We start from the raw sequence: 17,391 nt of genomic DNA, 5'->3' as shown, positions 1-17,391 counted from the left end.
ACTCTGGGTTTTAGAAGTGGTGCTGATGTTGAAAAGCCTCAAAACGTCATCCTATTTAATGACCATCAGGGGGCAGCTCCTCTGTTTGTTAAACAAAGTCAGGTTGTAAGTCTTTTAGGGGGGTACACCCTGGACAGGTGATCAGTCCATCACAGGGCCAACACACAAAGACAGACAGAGACCAACAACCACTCACACTCACACTCAGACCAATTTAGAGTCACCAGTTAACATGATATCTTTGGACGGTGGGAGGAAACCAGAGTACCTGAAGGAAATCCACACAGGCACCGGGAGAACATGCTCCACACAGAAAGGATCCAGGCCGGGAACTAAACTCACAACCTTCTTGCTGCGAAGCAACAGTGCTAACCAATCTGCAGCTGTGCTGCTTATATTTACACATGTAAATAAATTTATAATATATTTATAATTCAAATATTAAATATTTATATACATGTATATATTTATTCCCTGCTCATATATATATATATAACTGCTCAAGCAAAGTTCGGTTGTGTGCTACAATGACAATAAAGATCTATCTATCGATCTGTGTAACCAGGAGTTCATAATACTTACATTTCTACAGTACAGTTTTTGCATCTTACTGCATATGCATGAAAATTGAGATAACTCAGCATCTACAGACAGTGACTGGGAAGCACATCCCATCTCATAGCTGCAAAAAAGAATATAAGGCACTTCGTTGTAGCTCTTCTTGTGAAACAGAGAGGCTGCCCAGCATTACAAGGATCCCTGCCATCTGAGGCTCCAGGCGAGCTCCTGAAATCCTTTCTGGTCATGCATGCAGAGCCAAAACGAAGGAATGCTTACAGTGATTATGGGCTTTGGTTGGGGATTAATTATCACTCCATGAATAATTTTGGTGAATTATACGAAAGCGGGCCAGGGACTGAGACTGGTGGTTCTGGACATTAGACATAATCTTTTTAATTACATTTAGTTTCCACTGCTGTCCAACTGAATTACAGACATTTTAAAAAATGGATTTCACATAAAATGTACACTAAGATGGTCATTTTGTATCATGTTTCACTGCAGCGTGAAAGATCTTCAGCACATTCTCAGCCTCTTCCTGAACTCTGGGGCTGGATTTCGAAGTATGCGTGCTCTCTGTCAGCAGTTTCGAGGCCAAGGATCAGCAATGTAAATGATGTGATGTTATTTTACAAAGCTGGGTTTAACATGGGCTCTTGACATGACTATGGCAATTTGAAAATTTTCTCTTTGAATGGAGTCATACTCTGCCTGTTGCATAACAAGGCACCGGGCCATTGGCACATTTACAATACAGTGTCTGTTGTTATGCTGTTGCTGAAGAGCCTGCTATCCTGGTTTATTTCCACTGGTCAGGCCCGACACAGCCGACCTACACCCTTCAAAACGATACTGGCATGGCTCCTCACATGTTTCAAATTTGATGCAGTTACTTAGTGAGTAATGATGAATCACAAAGATCCTTAATTTCTCTATGACTTAATTTCTTTTGTTTTTTCACGCTTGTGGTGACGTTGTCCCGGGAAACAACGAACAACACATGCTGTTGAAAAATGAAAAATTGGAGGCAAGTGAGGAAGACTGGGAGATTACAGCAGCAAGATGTGGCACTCTTGCTTTTCCTTTTCATTCTCGCTCTCCCTGTGCCGCAGACATCATGTCAGAGCAAAAGTGCAGCTGCTTCCAATATCACACTAGAACTGAATGTTCTGAGCTTAGAAGTCCAATTAATCATTACAAATAAACTTGGGGAGAGCACAACAGCAGGGGAAAAAAATACAATTTCAGTGGAAAGTCATATTATGGTATTTTAAAGCCACATGACTGTCAAATGTGGGGGTGAGGACTGAGGCAGGAGATCCAGAACAAGGGTTTTGGTGAAAAAAATAATATAGTTTAAATGTAAAAAACAGGAACTGTGAACATGGATCAAGGGTAAAAAGCCAAAGACAACCACGTCGAGTATCCAGCAAGGAGTAGACTGAAAACAAGACTTAATTACGCAGTGACTAAACAAGGCACAGGTGAACAACATTAGGGCAGGGAAGGCAATCAACGTGAGGGAAACTGAACAAGAACAAGACTTTCAAAATAAAACAGGACGTGATCAACACAAGCATAGAAAACTCAATCCCTGACAACGGCCATCATCATTCTCACATGCGTGCAGCTGCTGACCACACTCCAGTCCAGGTGCGAACTGGGTTATGTTGTTTACAGGAGCCTTCGACTTCATGCACTTGCCCATTAAACAGCTAGACAATGTTCCTGCCATCCATCACATTTCTGTCATCAGTTTAGCTTGTGTCCAAGAACTCCTCATTCTACGTACAAATTTAACTTCTGTTATGTCAGTGACGAAGAGACATTTTATGAACGAGTCTTCATAAACACTGCAACACTAGAGCAGCCATTTTACACAGAAAGGCAAGTAGGTTTCACGTGTGTAACACATTATCATGCACAGAGGTCATTCAATGTTTTTAACATTGCAATGAAAATGCATAAAAGAAGAAACAATAATTGGCTAATATCTAAATAGGAGGAAGCTTTAAGGAAGCAGGAGTTTCTGCATTCTTTGTAAAGCCAGTTGCAGTTTGGGCAGATTTAATACGCACTGACAGCTGGTTCCAGTAGCAGGCAGCATAAAGCAGGCATACACAGCTTTGTTTTTCCTTTCGGCTCGCTTTTCTCAACATCTCTTTCATATATCGGCTCCTAAGTTACATATCAGACTTTTCACAGGCCAATGCTCCTCTGTGCTCTCCATCTATAGTCTGGCTGCCATTAGGTGCTGCACAGGTAAGCGTGAAGTGAGCTCATCAGAGATTGTTTCCTACAAACAAAATTGATGGGAACAATGCTGACAGGAGCAGCGAGAGTGGAACAAAATACTCAAGCCGCAGGCCATAAAACCAAGACAATGGGCTGTAAAAATGCTGGATTGTCACATAGACCTAAAGGAAACAGTGTATCCGGGTAATAATTCTTGGTGTGCTCGTAGCTATGGTTTAACCCTTCCATGTTACATACAGTACAGGCCAAAATTTTGGACACACCTTTTCATCCAAATGAATAGGAAAGTGTGTCCAACTTTTGGCCTGTACTGTACACAAAGTCATTTAATCTACTGCATTGCCTTTTGGCAATGTGAAGGAAATCTCTTCCGCAACATCATCTCAAAGCTAATTACAACATGTGTCATATCAAAACAAGCACACAGCTTCAGGCAAATAAGGTTAGGGAGCTAATGTGGGGGTGTTTTTTAACAAAGCCTCCCCTCTGCTGCCAGGAGGTGGTGATATGAATTCAAACAACAGTCAGTTAAAACCATTTGAATAAGATGTCATTAAACTTAAACAAATTTCATTTATTTACTTATTGGAAGGAATTTGTAAAATGCGCTAGCTTTTTCTTAAAATTTCAGTATAAGTTTAAATATGAGGCAACCAATCAAATGGTTTTATTTAGGTCCAAGGTAGAGGTGAAGGTGCTTTTTACCTTTAAATTAACACTGACTTAGCACTGACTTATTATTAAAATTGTCCTCTGACTGGGCTCTTTGTTTGTGAATTCTGGGAATCATGTCCAAACCTTAACTTTGCGCCGGTCCAGAGACCAACCAGAGCCCTCTCCAAATCTGCGGTGTTCCAGAAAGTTTTACAAGACTCCCAGTGCCAATTCACCAAACCCTGTTCTATGAAAGTTTATTTATTTATAATTTTTTTTTTTTTTTGTACTTTTGATTATTCCACTGAGCAGTTCCAGTATGAGACTTCCTTTTCTTGGCAATAATGACCCATTTTGCAGTTTGCCTTGTTGTTGATGCATTATGCAGAGCTTGTGGGATCCAAGATAAAACCTGTTTTTAAAAAAAAAAGTATAAAAAAGAAAGGCTGACGTCTGAGAGGTTTCAGCAACAATGGCCTTTGGCTGTAAAAAGGCACGTTGCACAGGGGGACATCCAATAGTGGCGCTGCAGCAAGCTACTGTTGCACTGGATTTATGATTTGGTGCGTTAGAGATGTATTTTGACATAATGAATAATATAATTGCAATTACACGACCTCCACGGTGACACAAACAGCATTGTTGCCAAAGGGGATGTGTGGACAAAGGCACATTTTCCTCTCCAATCATCAGTTAATAAAGCACTGTTTGTTAGCAACACTGTGAGAATCCGGCATCTCGCCTGTGATGGGACTGGTTTCCCTGGCCTTGAGTATGCTGACTAACAAGCAATGAAAAATTATTGTCACTTTTTGTTTAACAAGAGCTGGCACCCATATTTGGATAGCAGTTCAAGGCTGTTTGAAAGCCAGAGGCCCACAGGGTGCGACATGACCAGCTATAAATACCCAACAGGTCACACGTGTAATGTTTCTATGGTTTTCTTCACATGGCAAAGAAATACAAGAAGTACTGAGAGCGATGACATATTTGTAACGGCAAGAGATTTAGACTGTGACTCATGGAAATAAACGGTATGCTGTAATTAACAGGGGATGGTGATTGTTTTAGGGCAGCTAAGGATTACAATGCAGGACACTGTTTGTGGGGTTTAGTTTTCTTTAATTAATTATTTGTAAGTGGCTGGAATGTCATCACTGCTTATCTATCAATCTAGCCAGGTGAATACCCTCAGCCAGCGTTTACGAGACAAAATCTTTTCATGATTTTCCAAGAAGTCAACTGTTAAGATTCCTTTGGTGGCACTTGAAAAAGGAGACATTAACACGACAATCAAAAATAAAATGGAGTCAGAGTATGTGCAACACAAAGAAAACTGTTTATTAAACAACAACAATAAAAAGAAAACTATTAACAAAGGATCACACTTGTGGAGGAGGGTGGGACAAGGTGGTTGCACCGAATAAAATTAGATAAACACAATAAAACTAGGCCTAACTGTCTCAACCAAAAATAAATACAGAAGCAGCACCAACCCTAAAACCTAGTGTGTCTCACAAATGAAAAATGTACAGGGGATCCCATCTTACCTATGTCCACAAAACTTTTTTAAGTAACTGAGGTAACTCAAACTGCATTTAACACCATGTGCAGCAGCTCTAGCAGGCAGAGAGGAGAAAACCTGCACAACCTCTGCAGTTATGGTCCCTTTATGGGAGAGCCCTGGATTTTACAGGTGCAGGCCAATCAGCTTGATGGCACCTGGAGCGCAGACGGAGGGGAGAGAGAGAAAACCAGAAGGAAGAACCCCCCCACATACAGTACAGGCCAAAAGTTTGGACACACTTTCCTATTCATTTGAATGAGAAGGTGTGTCCAAACTTTTGGCCTGTACTGTACAAACACACTTGCACTATGCCCCTGCCTGGCATGTAACACAACCTAGAAAACACGAAACCGAAGCAGGACAGCTCAAGTTTAAGGTGTCAGCAACTCCGTCCAATGCCAAGGCTCCACCTTCGAACCTCAAAATTCATGAAAGAAAAGCTGTGGCGTCTCTGAACAAGGACAAGAACATCACCACCCTTCCAGCTAACAAAGCGAGATGCACAGTGATCCTAAACACCAGTGACTACCACTCCAAGGTCTCCGCTCTACTGAACGACACAAATACCTATGAAATACTGAAACAGGTTACAAAAAGAAGGTCACTGAATGCCTCCCAAAACTACAACAAGATGGAGTCCTTGACCGGCCGCAGTATCTCCGTCTCTATCGCCATGACACCATCCCATGCCTATATGGACTCCCCAAGATCCACAAAGAAGGGGTACCACTCAGACCCATTGTAAGTAGCATAACTTACAATATCGCAACATCTTAGCCCCGCTGGTTGGGAACACACCACATCACATCCAAAACTTGCTGGACTTGGTGAACAAAATCAAAGGCTTAACAATAGAACAAGATGAAACCATGGTGTCATACAATGTGACCTCCTTATTCACCTGCATCCCTACCGTGGAGGCAGTGGAAACTGTGAAGCAGCGCTTAGAACAGGATAACACTCTACAAAACAGAACCAATCTCAAACCAGACCAGATCTGTCAGTTATTAGAGCTATGCCTCAACACCACTAATTTCCAGATTAACAGCAGATTCTACAGACAAAAGCACGGCTGTGCTATGGGCTCAGCGGTGTCCCCCATTGTCGCCAATTTACACATGGAAATGGTCAAGCACAAGGCCCTAAACTCATATAAAAGAACACCTCAAAGTCATTGGTTTAGGTATGTGGATGACACCTGAGTGAAGATCAAAATCCAAGATCTACAACCCTTTACTGAACAAGTCAACTCAGTGGACAAAAACATCAAGTTCACCAGAGAAGATGTCAAAGACAACTACTTACCGTTTTTGGACTGTGATGTTCACTTTGATGAGGAGTCTCCACATTGGGGTATACAGGAAAGCCACACACACAACACCAACACCTCCTTTTTGACTCACACCATCCACTGGAGCACAAACTGGGAGTTTTCAGAACCTTGCAACACAGGGTGGATAATGTACCAACCTCCACTTGGGCCCAAGCAGAGGAACATAAACATCTGAAGGGAGCCCTGAAAACTTGTTGCTATCCAAGTTGGAGATTTGGAAAGACAGCTGCACGCTCCAGAAAGAATACCAACATGGATGCTGCTGAGAAAACCGAAGACAAACGCAAGAACATTGTCATGCCATACGTGTCTGGCGTCTCAGACAAACTCAGGAGGATTTTGAACAAACATCAAATCCCTGTAAGTTTCAAACCCAGTAACATTCTCAGGCAAAAACTGGTACATCCCAAGGACAAGATACCACACAACCAAAAAAGCAAGCTGGTATATGCTGTCCAATGCAGTGAAGAATGAAAGGACTTATATACTGGGGAGACTCCTCGGGTCCAGTCTCAGCTGTCTATTCCCACCTAAAGGAAAAGGCACACTCCTTTGAAGACAGCAATGTCAAGATCTTGGACAGAGAGGACAGATGGTTTGAAAGAGGAGTAAAAGGAGCCATCTATGTCAAAGTGGAAAAACCATTCCTTAACATTGGAGGGGGATCTGCGACACCACCGATCTCCCATTTACAATGTCGCCCTTTCATCTGTACCCAGGAGAATTAACAACTTAACCTCAGACGACTCTCACCAGACACCTGACCCATCGACTGTCGTTCACATGTGACCACAATAATGGCCAATAGAAACCAACACTGTCACAGCTACTTTTTGGTGAGCACACCCACAGAGGCTAAATATCTGGGTCCTTCTCCACTGCCTTGGTCAGACTAGTGCGGCTAGTAGACCAAACAAAATGAACTGATGAAGCCCCTTGGATAAGAGGTGAAACGTCTTCAACGTCTTCTTAGACAAATACAAGTGAATTTTGACACAGAGAACCTAGATACAATAATCAATTCAAAAGCCTGCTGGTTGACGTGGAAACCCAGAGGAGTGGGGATAACACTGCCTGTGTCCACTCCCTGTGTCTTATATCTTTGATTGGATATCTGTGATATCTCCATTTTAAAATAAAACTGGGGATGAGGCCATTTTCAACCATTATGCAGCTACTGTAGACTGTGGAGCTACGGGAAAGACAAACCCAATGGACATTTTAAACAACAGCAGGCTCTCTTTTTTGAAAGAGCCAACTTCCTGACCTTAGAAAAGAAAAGAAATGAGAAAGAAATGATTGCTTGGTGAGCAGGCATTTTCTCTCTACACTGGAAAGTAAACAGAACTGTGCGATTAACCATAACAGCGCTGACAAATGGCTACTTTAGAAGTGAAGATTACATTAGGTTTTTGATTTTTAATGATGCTCCCTGAAAATCTTATCATTGTTATTACGAGCCCATTCTTCAGTAGTTTAGTTGTTTTTCTTTTGCAGGCAGCTGTTCATTAATTTTCACTAAAGGAGTGAGTTTGCATCATCATTATTTGAGAAGACAGCTGTTCTGTGGAAATTTGAGCAACCAGATGTGGAGAGCTCATTTCCTTTTGCACACCTCTTATGTCAACTTAAAAACCAAGCTTCTTGTTTATATGAGTGCTGTGTATATGAGTAAGAAGACATGTTGACACCACATACTAAGTTAGTTGGTGAAATCTAGAGGGTTAGATGCGTCATTACTGTAAGTGCAATAAGCAAGAAACACAGTGTTCACGCAGTTTTGGGTTCTATTTAAACAGTTCAAGGCATATTTGTGAAAAACTTCTTGTTAAATGGATGGCGAAGTGTTCTTCTATGTAGTCTTTCCGAGTAAATGGAGAGTTTTAGAAATAATGTAGAGTAAACTGAGTGCTTTACACAGAACTAGTTCCTATTCCTGGTGAGCTGATCACATATTGTGACTGACCAGTGAGCCCAGTCCTGACACACACAGTGGCTCTGCTTTCATTGACGAAGGGGGAAGGGTGGACTGAATCGTAAGCACAGATCCATGGAGCACAAGCAACTTGAAACACAGCAGTGGATGCAAGATACTGACATAAATTCATCTTTGGTTCATTTTATGTGTGCGGAACCTGAGCTGCCTGAATATATATATATATATATATTGTCAGCACATTCTGAATGTGTCTAACAGGGGAAAAAAAAAGTACACAGATCAGGCATAACATTATGACCACCTTCGCTGCCAAATCAGCCCTGACCTGTTGAGGCCTGGACTGCACTAAAGCCTGAAGCTGTGCTGTGGTATCTGGTACCAAGATGTTAGCAGCAGATCCTTGAAATCATAAGGTGGGACCTCCATGGATCTAACTTGTTTGTCCAGCACATCCCACAGATGCTTGATTGAACTGAGATCTGGGGAATTCCGAGGCTAAGTCAACATCTCAGTCTCATTGTTGTGCCCCTCAAACCATTCACAAACGGCACGGCTACTTATCCTGCCAAAAGAGGCCACAGCCATCAAGGAATAGCTTACCGTTGCCATGAAAGGATCTGCAAAAATACTAGGTAGGGTAAAGGTAGGATCTGGATGGCAGGACCAAAATTTCTCTGCAGAACACTGCCCAAAATAACTCTGCCAGCTTGCCAGTGTATCCTGGTGCCATATGTTCCCCAGATAAGAGACACACATGCACCCAGCATTTCACATGATATAAAAGAAAACGTGATTTATCAGCCCAGGCTACCTTTTTACATTGGTAAGGCGTTTGTTATCCCCACCATCCACAGACAGCAGGTTTAGGTTAGCATGTGACATTAAATTATCCGTAGGTCTGAGTTTGAGTGTGAGTGGTTGTTTGTCTCTGTCCGTCTCTGTGTGTTGGCCCATCGATGGGCTGGGTATACCCCGCCCTCACTCGGAACATTGGCCAGGATTGTCTCCAGCATTCCGACAACCCGGAAACAGATTGGCAGCAGAAAGTGAGTGTGTGTTAATGCAGTTCACATTTGTACATTGTGGTCTTTTCAAATTTGTTCATATGATCTCTTTCATTGCCCTGTGTATCCTCAGCTGCTGTGTTCTGTGGTCGACTCAAGCTTTTCCAAATTTTCAATGTTCTCTTTTTCTGTTTCTTGTTTTTATCAAATTCTACATGGGACTACAGATGTTATCGCAAACTTGAACTGACTTGGTGACACTAAACTGAACTGTCTCATGCTCACTTACTGCTATTCCCACAAGTTCTTCCCAAAAGGAAGATGCCTCACAAATGATATTTTATGCTGACTTGAGTCTGACCTGAGTCTGAGGTCAAGAGAATCCCTTGAGGAGAAATGTGCTTTGTGTCTTCATTATATCTGGAGTGGAATATTAATCATCAATAGTTTATAAATGTCATTTTTTTTCTCCAGACAATACATTGTGAATGTCTCTTCCGTGATCATTTCCATTTCCATGACGTCAAATTTTCTGGATGAAAAAATTAGAAATACAAATACATTTTTTGTAATCCATCAAACACTTAAAAAGAACTGCCCATTCCCTCTCACACCCTGTCTACTCAAGATTGCGCAAGTATTCATTGATACATAGTGAGTAGTGATCCTGGCCAGACAGAAGGAGCACGTCACGGTTGACACCAAAAGCCTGCCAGTAATGTTTTCACACAGCACATCTGTCCTTTATGCAGAATGCTTTCCACTGATTTTTTTTTTTTTCCCACTGCTATCATAAAACTCAAATGCGATTCAGTGTCCTGGAGCTTACAGGACACAATGCACATGGAAATGCTTATGCTTCTCAAGGGAAAACTTCAAGTTGGCGATACTGACCGCAAATCATAATTGCGTTAACTCCTGGTCTGACTTTCCAAAGAAAATATTGTGTTCGGCTTCGAGACATATCTCAACAACAGCCATTGACTATGTAACATTTTATAAGCATGTCAAGTAGGAGAGAGTGAGGGACGTCATACTGCAGATCCTGTTCGGTTTATTAGACTTTAGCCAACACTGAGGTAGATTCCACAGTGATGAAAAGTGTTTCCATAAATAACGAATGAATGACCCTTGGACCATGACGTTAATACACATGAAACACAAAAAGTCATGAAAACCACAAATGTCTCCACAAAGCAAAATATTGACTTCTTTGGTCTCGCAACATCAGGACGCTGGAGTCACCAAGTACAGCAAGGAAGTATCAATTCCTTTTTGTTTAAGCTTTGAAAAAAAAAAAAAAAGTTCTCTGTTTTAAAGTTTCCATCACCACGGGGCAAATGGACTGCACTTAGATAAAACCTTTCTACTCTTACTGACCACTCAAATTGCTTCACATTGAAAGCCACACTCATTCATACAGCTATCAGTTTGATTCATTGATATTTCTCCGTACATGCAATGGGACACTGCATACAGGAATTGTTAATAGTGAATTAAGTTATGTTTATTTTGCTAAATGTTGAAAAAAATTAAATAGCAGTCCATCAGTCCTACACACCGCATCCATGGTAACATAACAGTTCCTGTTTCTTTCAAGAATTTCGCTTATCTCTTGAGTGGGCATTGGACAAGAGTTGTGGCAAGTCACCAGCTTTTCACAGGATTGTTTGAACTGTTTATTTACTACGTACAATTTTCAATTCCAATTTCAATCCAAAGCTTTTGAATGACTGTCTGGACTTCTCTGCTTTATTGCTGACTCGTTTTTGTGCTTTCTCATTTCCATCGCACAATGGCCAGGCGTGTCTCAGTGTGATCACAGTCCAGGATCTGACTCCTCTAACTCAGTGGGGATTGCAGACAGCACCCCTGCTTAATCAAATGAGTCATACACAACTGTGGTAACACAGTCATCTATGACGAGGCGGCTTACATCATGAAGGATTTGCTGCTCAATTAGTAAGGTTTTTGCAATCGCAGCTGCTGAGGTCCTCTAGTGAAATGATTGAGCTGATGACTAATACAGGAACATCTTCTTTTAGATGGAATATTGAAATGGGACTTTCAATTGTTTGCATTGTCCATTTGCAGTCTTTATGAACTCACACAAATGTCAGTTTGTTACCGTACCTTGGATGCATCAGTGATGTTTCTTGAGATCATTAGAGCATCAGGACCATCAGATCACAACGTGTGTCCAAGGAGTTCTTTCCAAGCTACCTCAATAAAATAACATGAAAAACTGGAAAAAAAAAAATTCACGATTATGACTTCTATTGCTATTTATATTTTTACAGCTTAAACACAGTGAAACTAACTTAGTCATGTTGGATAACACATCACTAAATGAGTGTAAACCTGGTCCATAACTGTGGCTTTGAGGGAGAACGGGGGATACAGACGGTCATGGGTACTTTTTAAAGAAAATAGAAGATCCGAGTAGCATGTAAAAAAACAAACCAGGAGCAACCACCATCAGACATGAGCAAGCGCTCTTACTTTACTCTCACTACAAGTTTGTTGCGAAGTGTACCAGGTTTTGATCAAGTCTTGTCATTTCTGCTTTCTCCACTGTTATTTTCTATTAACAAAAAATAATAATAATTCTTGACATATTGAAAAAGTTGTTTTTCAGTATTTTAAACCATCAGCTTTGTTTTCTCTTTAATCTCCAGCTGCAATTTAAAAACATTTTGATCCAACTGATTAAAAGTGAAGAGGTCTTATATTTTATACTGATGACTTACTCTTGCAGGTGGTGACTCATCACCATCTCATGTTCCTTCATGAATTCGGAATTACAGCTCATCTCCATGAACTTCATGCCGCACCATGTTCCTTATTTGGTGCTATAAAAATAAATCTGATTTGATTTGATTTGATTTGACTTGGAGAGAAAGGTTGGACCTGTCAACAAAGTGAAGAAATGCAGCTGCCACATCTGCTCCCTCTTGTTAAAATAATAAATGTTTTGACTTTGTTTGGATGGTCCATCATTATCAGCCTGGTAACACCTTTGATTGACTGATTGAAATTTCACCTTTGGTTTCTTGCAAACAAAGCACAACACCTAAAGGTCCCAGCAGATGGAACATTTTGATTGAGTGAGTGAAAGAATAAAGCTCATGTTAAACTACCTGTCTGATAGTCCTGTTTCCATGTTAATTTTAAAAGTCAGTATGTCCCTTTTTTTCTTTGCCCTTTGCCGGAGTTACTCCTCCGTAACTCTGTTTTGTGTGTCCACTGTTTCTCCCCCATTTTTCTGAACTTTCTATTGCTCTTGAAAATATTTGGCGGTCCCTTCCTTGGGCAGTTCCTGTAGTAAAATATAAAAATAATTTTATCAGCACAAGAATGAGATAAGCTCTTGCCCGCAGTTTATACCATGAAGATTTCCAGCTTCTTAGTACTGAGGCCTCGCTGAGCCAACCAACTGTTGGATGCCCCAGCGTCTCCGTCTCCTGTAGCTCTTAGATAGACTTGAGAACATAAATAAAAGGAAACAGAGCCAGGAACCGGTGTGTTTACCAGACATGAGAGCAGGCCAAGGAGCATACAGTGAAACATGGCAAGCATTTAGAGAGGATTTTGTTTATTTAGTCGCTCAATTGTTGGCAAACTATAAAGGGACTGAAGGCCTGCTTAAGATGTCAGCTTGTAAATGCATTGTTGTTAGCATGTCATGAGATGAGTCACAGCTTTGGAAACAACAACTCAGGTGCTAAGTGTTGAACCATGAAACCATGGAGCACATTGTATGCAGTGTATGCATTTCCTTGCAAAGTAAAGTAGTATGTTCTGTATTGTTTGGAGTTTTTTTTTTCATGTTCAGCCTCTCTGAGAGATAAATGCACATTAAATCGACCATTAACTCACTTAATAGCTACTACTATGGTGCATTCTACGGACAATACACATGTTGAATTAATTGGCATTGTGTTAGTAATCATCTATTTGGGATTTTCCAGATAATGCTCAATTTCTCATTCTTATGCAAATATTTGATATTATGTTGTTCTGGCCAAAGGATTGTCTCTGGAAACCTTACAAGAGATGTGCTTTTGTTCCCCAAACACATCTTTCTGGCTCTTGTAAAGTGTGTGTCTTCCACTCTGCAACATATTTTTCTAATCCTCAACATATCAGTGTTACTATCTATACTTAAAGTGTTCATGATGTTGTAATAGATTTATTTTCCATCACGCTATGCAGCTTTTAGCACCTTTCAACACATTGCTATGATATTATTGGCTGCAATCGTACTTCTTTGTACAAAACTGAACTGAAAGGACAGTGAAAACTACTCTTCCTTTCATCAGGTGGTAATCAGCAGGGTTCCAAATGAATGCTAATGTTGCCTCCTAGCTGGTAAATAAATGCCATTTTGTTGCCATCTTTACTATGTAACAGATCAGTACATGCCAGAGTTTACAGCTTGTTTCTGCTGCCCTGAAGTGGGACTTCTTTAAACATCCTTTTCATTCTTCATTTGTTCAGAGCAAAAACATCCATTTGAATCAGCAGAAGAGGTGGAATATAAATCCATAAAAAGGAAGTTAAATCTCACAGTGATAAAACAGGCAGTTCAATGAAACTTGATTTGAGAACTCACTCACAGTAGCCCAGAGCATCTCGGATCGTCATTTTCAATCATCAGCTTCAATCTATGAAGACGCTTATGCTGGATTTTTCAAAAAAGGACAGCAAGAAGAACTCTCCGTTACTGGTTTTTTGTGGACACTGGGGTATCCAAAAAAGTATCGGCTCATTTTCTCATGGGCTCCATTTTCATTGTCTTTAATCAGAATAATCCTGCTTAATGTCCTTTCATTATCAAATCTGTGTGCTTATGTTCAGACGAAGCTTCCTCTGCTTCTGTTCACTTATCACACCATGCCACACCAACATAACTCCACCATTGTCCTCAAACGATATCAGGGCACTTTGGGCATTACAGCTCAACCGTGAGTTTGTTTTACCTCACTGCCTTCGCAACTCTAATGCTGTTGCTCAACCTTTCCATTTGTCTTTGTCCACTGATTGTTGTCCCTGCCGCCCTTGAACGTGCTGCAATGCTTATGCAGGAATCCGCCCAAATTTCTTAGCCTCTAAACACAAACTGTGCCAGAACGAGAACCTTTTTCCTCATGTTATTTTATCCTACTAATTATTTTATCTTATCCTCATTTTTCTGCTCAGTGTGACGGATATTTATTGATTCCTTTGGCTGCTTTTGGCATATGTAATGATGGCATTTTCTGCCATGGTGGTGTGGTTCAGTACACTGGAAGTGAATCCAGGAAACCAGATGAGTTGATTGCTATTTTTACAATATATTAAAAAAAAAAATCACACATATCCCCTGGAGTGCCCTCAAGTACCACCATTTGAGAACCACTGCCTTAAACAACATATCGAGGAAGACATACAGCCTTCCCAGCATACTCCCCACGGAGGGTTTGACAGGTGTCTGGCTGTGAGGGAAAATTAAGCAATGGTACTTAAACAAACACCAAGAGGACTCACAGGCCAAATGAATCCCACCAGGAGCAGATACACTGATGAAAATATTAGAAAAACGCACATCTAGAAATCCCCATAGGATATTGTTTTCCAGCTGAACTTCTAGGAAGCTTGTGGAGAGACTAATCTATGTAGCTGGGTTATTTCCCATCCAAAAATATAAATTCAGTTGTCCTATTTGTACTTCATCTTTATCTATACCCATAGAGACAGAGCACAGGAAGTACGGGAATGGATTCCCTGCAAGAGGACACAACTTAATACAAAAGCATGTGTTGTGCAGATTTAGAGTCATGGCTAAGTCATGATTTACACAAGGCAAACGTTCACACACACAATCTGGCAGCTGACACATGTTTAGTTAAATGCTCTACTTTCAGTAGGAATTTTAAAACTGGTGGATTCCAGTAAATCTCTTCTTTTCACACTGACCCCTGAGCTCATGAAAGGTCCTTGTATCTATTTGGTATATCCCAATATGTAAGCATGGGACTGAACACTGAGCGGTTCGGAGTTATATGTATAGCTCTGCTCTGTAGAGGCAGTTTTTCCTTCCACAAAAAGACCTTAATTATTCTCATTTGGTTAGTTAAGTATGAATATCAGACAGGTTAACACAGTCTTGGTGCCACATCTGGGAACTGAGACTTAATCAGAACTTCAGCTGAGATTTCAGTCTGACCTGTGGCATTTTGTTGCATGTCAGCCTCTCTCTCCCCCTTTTCTCCAAAAATTTCCTGTCTCTCTGTCTCTTTCCTGTTGTTGCTATCCACATAAGTACCACTAAAATATCTTGAAATGAAAAAAGAAGGTTTTTGTCAATACAACAGACATTTTCCAGGTCTATAATCCTCCTAGATTGCAGACCTTTATTCTCATGCTTTCATTCAGTTGTCGGTAGCTTTAAAAGCCTCCCAGGCCTCATCCATCGGTTTGTGAGCTGATGCTACAGGCTCCTCAGCATTGGCTTCACTTTCTGGAGATGGAGTAATAACTTATATATACAGTCTATAGGTCAAATGGGTCCATTCTGACTTTTGTGCTCTTGTGTGTAGAACAAAAGGTTAATAAATTACGAGAAATTGAATAAACAATTAGGAGTTGAACATGTGGAACAACAAGTGGAAACAGCCGGCCTTGCATAAGATGAAAAATGAAGAGAGGGAGCGAGAAGGTTATTTATATATACTGTACCTTCCAAAAGCCCAGGTTGTTTTTTCTTCTTTCTGGGGTCACAGGAAGTTCGACATATTTCTGTCAGCACGCCAGGGTGGGCTCCTCAGGGGGGCAGTCTTATTCAGTGCAGCAGTGTGGAGAACAGAAAAGCACTGTTCCTGTCAGTCGCTGTTCCAGGTGGGACTGGGTGGAGCCAGGAGGAAGGCTGGAGGGAAACGCTGGTGTTACTGGACTTCGGAAAGAGGCACAGGGGATGCTGAGTTAATGCCACTGCCAACACAATGATTTTCCTGGCAATCACTCAAATTTTGCTTTCTTGGGAACTGATACAAAAGCTACTGTCCTGACACTTTGCAACATGAATTATGCTCGTAAATATGTCTCGGCTCCTTTCTTGTTGTTGAGTTTTCGTTCATTCATCTTCTACCACTCACCTGTTTCTGAGTCACGGGGGGTGCTAGAGCCAATCCCAGCTCACACTAGGTGAGGACGGGGTCGCCATGGACAGGTCGCCAGTCCATCACAGGGCCAACGCACAGAGACAGACAGAGACCAACAACCACTCACAGTCAGACCTACAGACAATTTAGAGTCACCAGTTAACCCAAACATGATGTCTGTGGACGGTGGGAGGAAACTGGAGTACCCAGAGGAAACCCACGCAAGTACGGGGAGAACATGCAAGCTCCGGACAGAAAAGCCCCAGGCCCAGGCACCAAACCCGCGTGGCAACAGCGCCTCTGCCACCTGCCAAGTCTTCATGTAAGACTATGTAGCTTGAGCATAACAGCAGAAATTGGGCCAGAAATTGAAAATTAGAAGCTTCAATTAAAACTACAGCAGAAAACACACATATATAGAACAACAGCAACACGTTTCTACTTTGAACTTTGAACTTTGACGTTAAAGTCCTCTACTCTTTAGCTATGCTGCTATAGGCCTAGGCTGCTGGGGGAAGGACTGAGCTTCTCTTTCTCTCTCCCTCCCTCCCTCCTTGCATGCGCTGATAAGAACCATCCTTCTTAAAAAAAAAACACAGTTTCACGCAGTTCTAAGCATTTATACTGCATTTACTAACCATGTTCTGCCAAAGTCTCTGTCTCTCCCAGTTCCTCTCCTCTCTCTCCCTGTCCTCATCCTGCAGGTGGTGTCTCATCACCATCCCATGTTCCTGCAACACCTGCTGGTCCCATATTACTACAGCTCAACTCCATGAACTTCATGCAGCAACATGTTCCTGTCTGCACCCCCCCTCCAATGCCTGTCTCTCTCTCTCTCTCTCTCTCTCTCACTCTCTCTCTCCCCCCCCCCATCCCACTCTCAACCCAACCGGTCGAGGCAGATGGCCGCCCCCCCTGAGCCTGATTCTGCTCGA

The sequence above is a fragment of the Echeneis naucrates genome, chromosome 24, assembly GCF_900963305.1.
Source record: "Echeneis naucrates chromosome 24, fEcheNa1.1, whole genome shotgun sequence".
Classification (NCBI taxonomy): domain Eukaryota; kingdom Metazoa; phylum Chordata; class Actinopteri; order Carangiformes; family Echeneidae; genus Echeneis; species Echeneis naucrates.
This window is presented reverse-complemented; position numbering follows the sequence as displayed.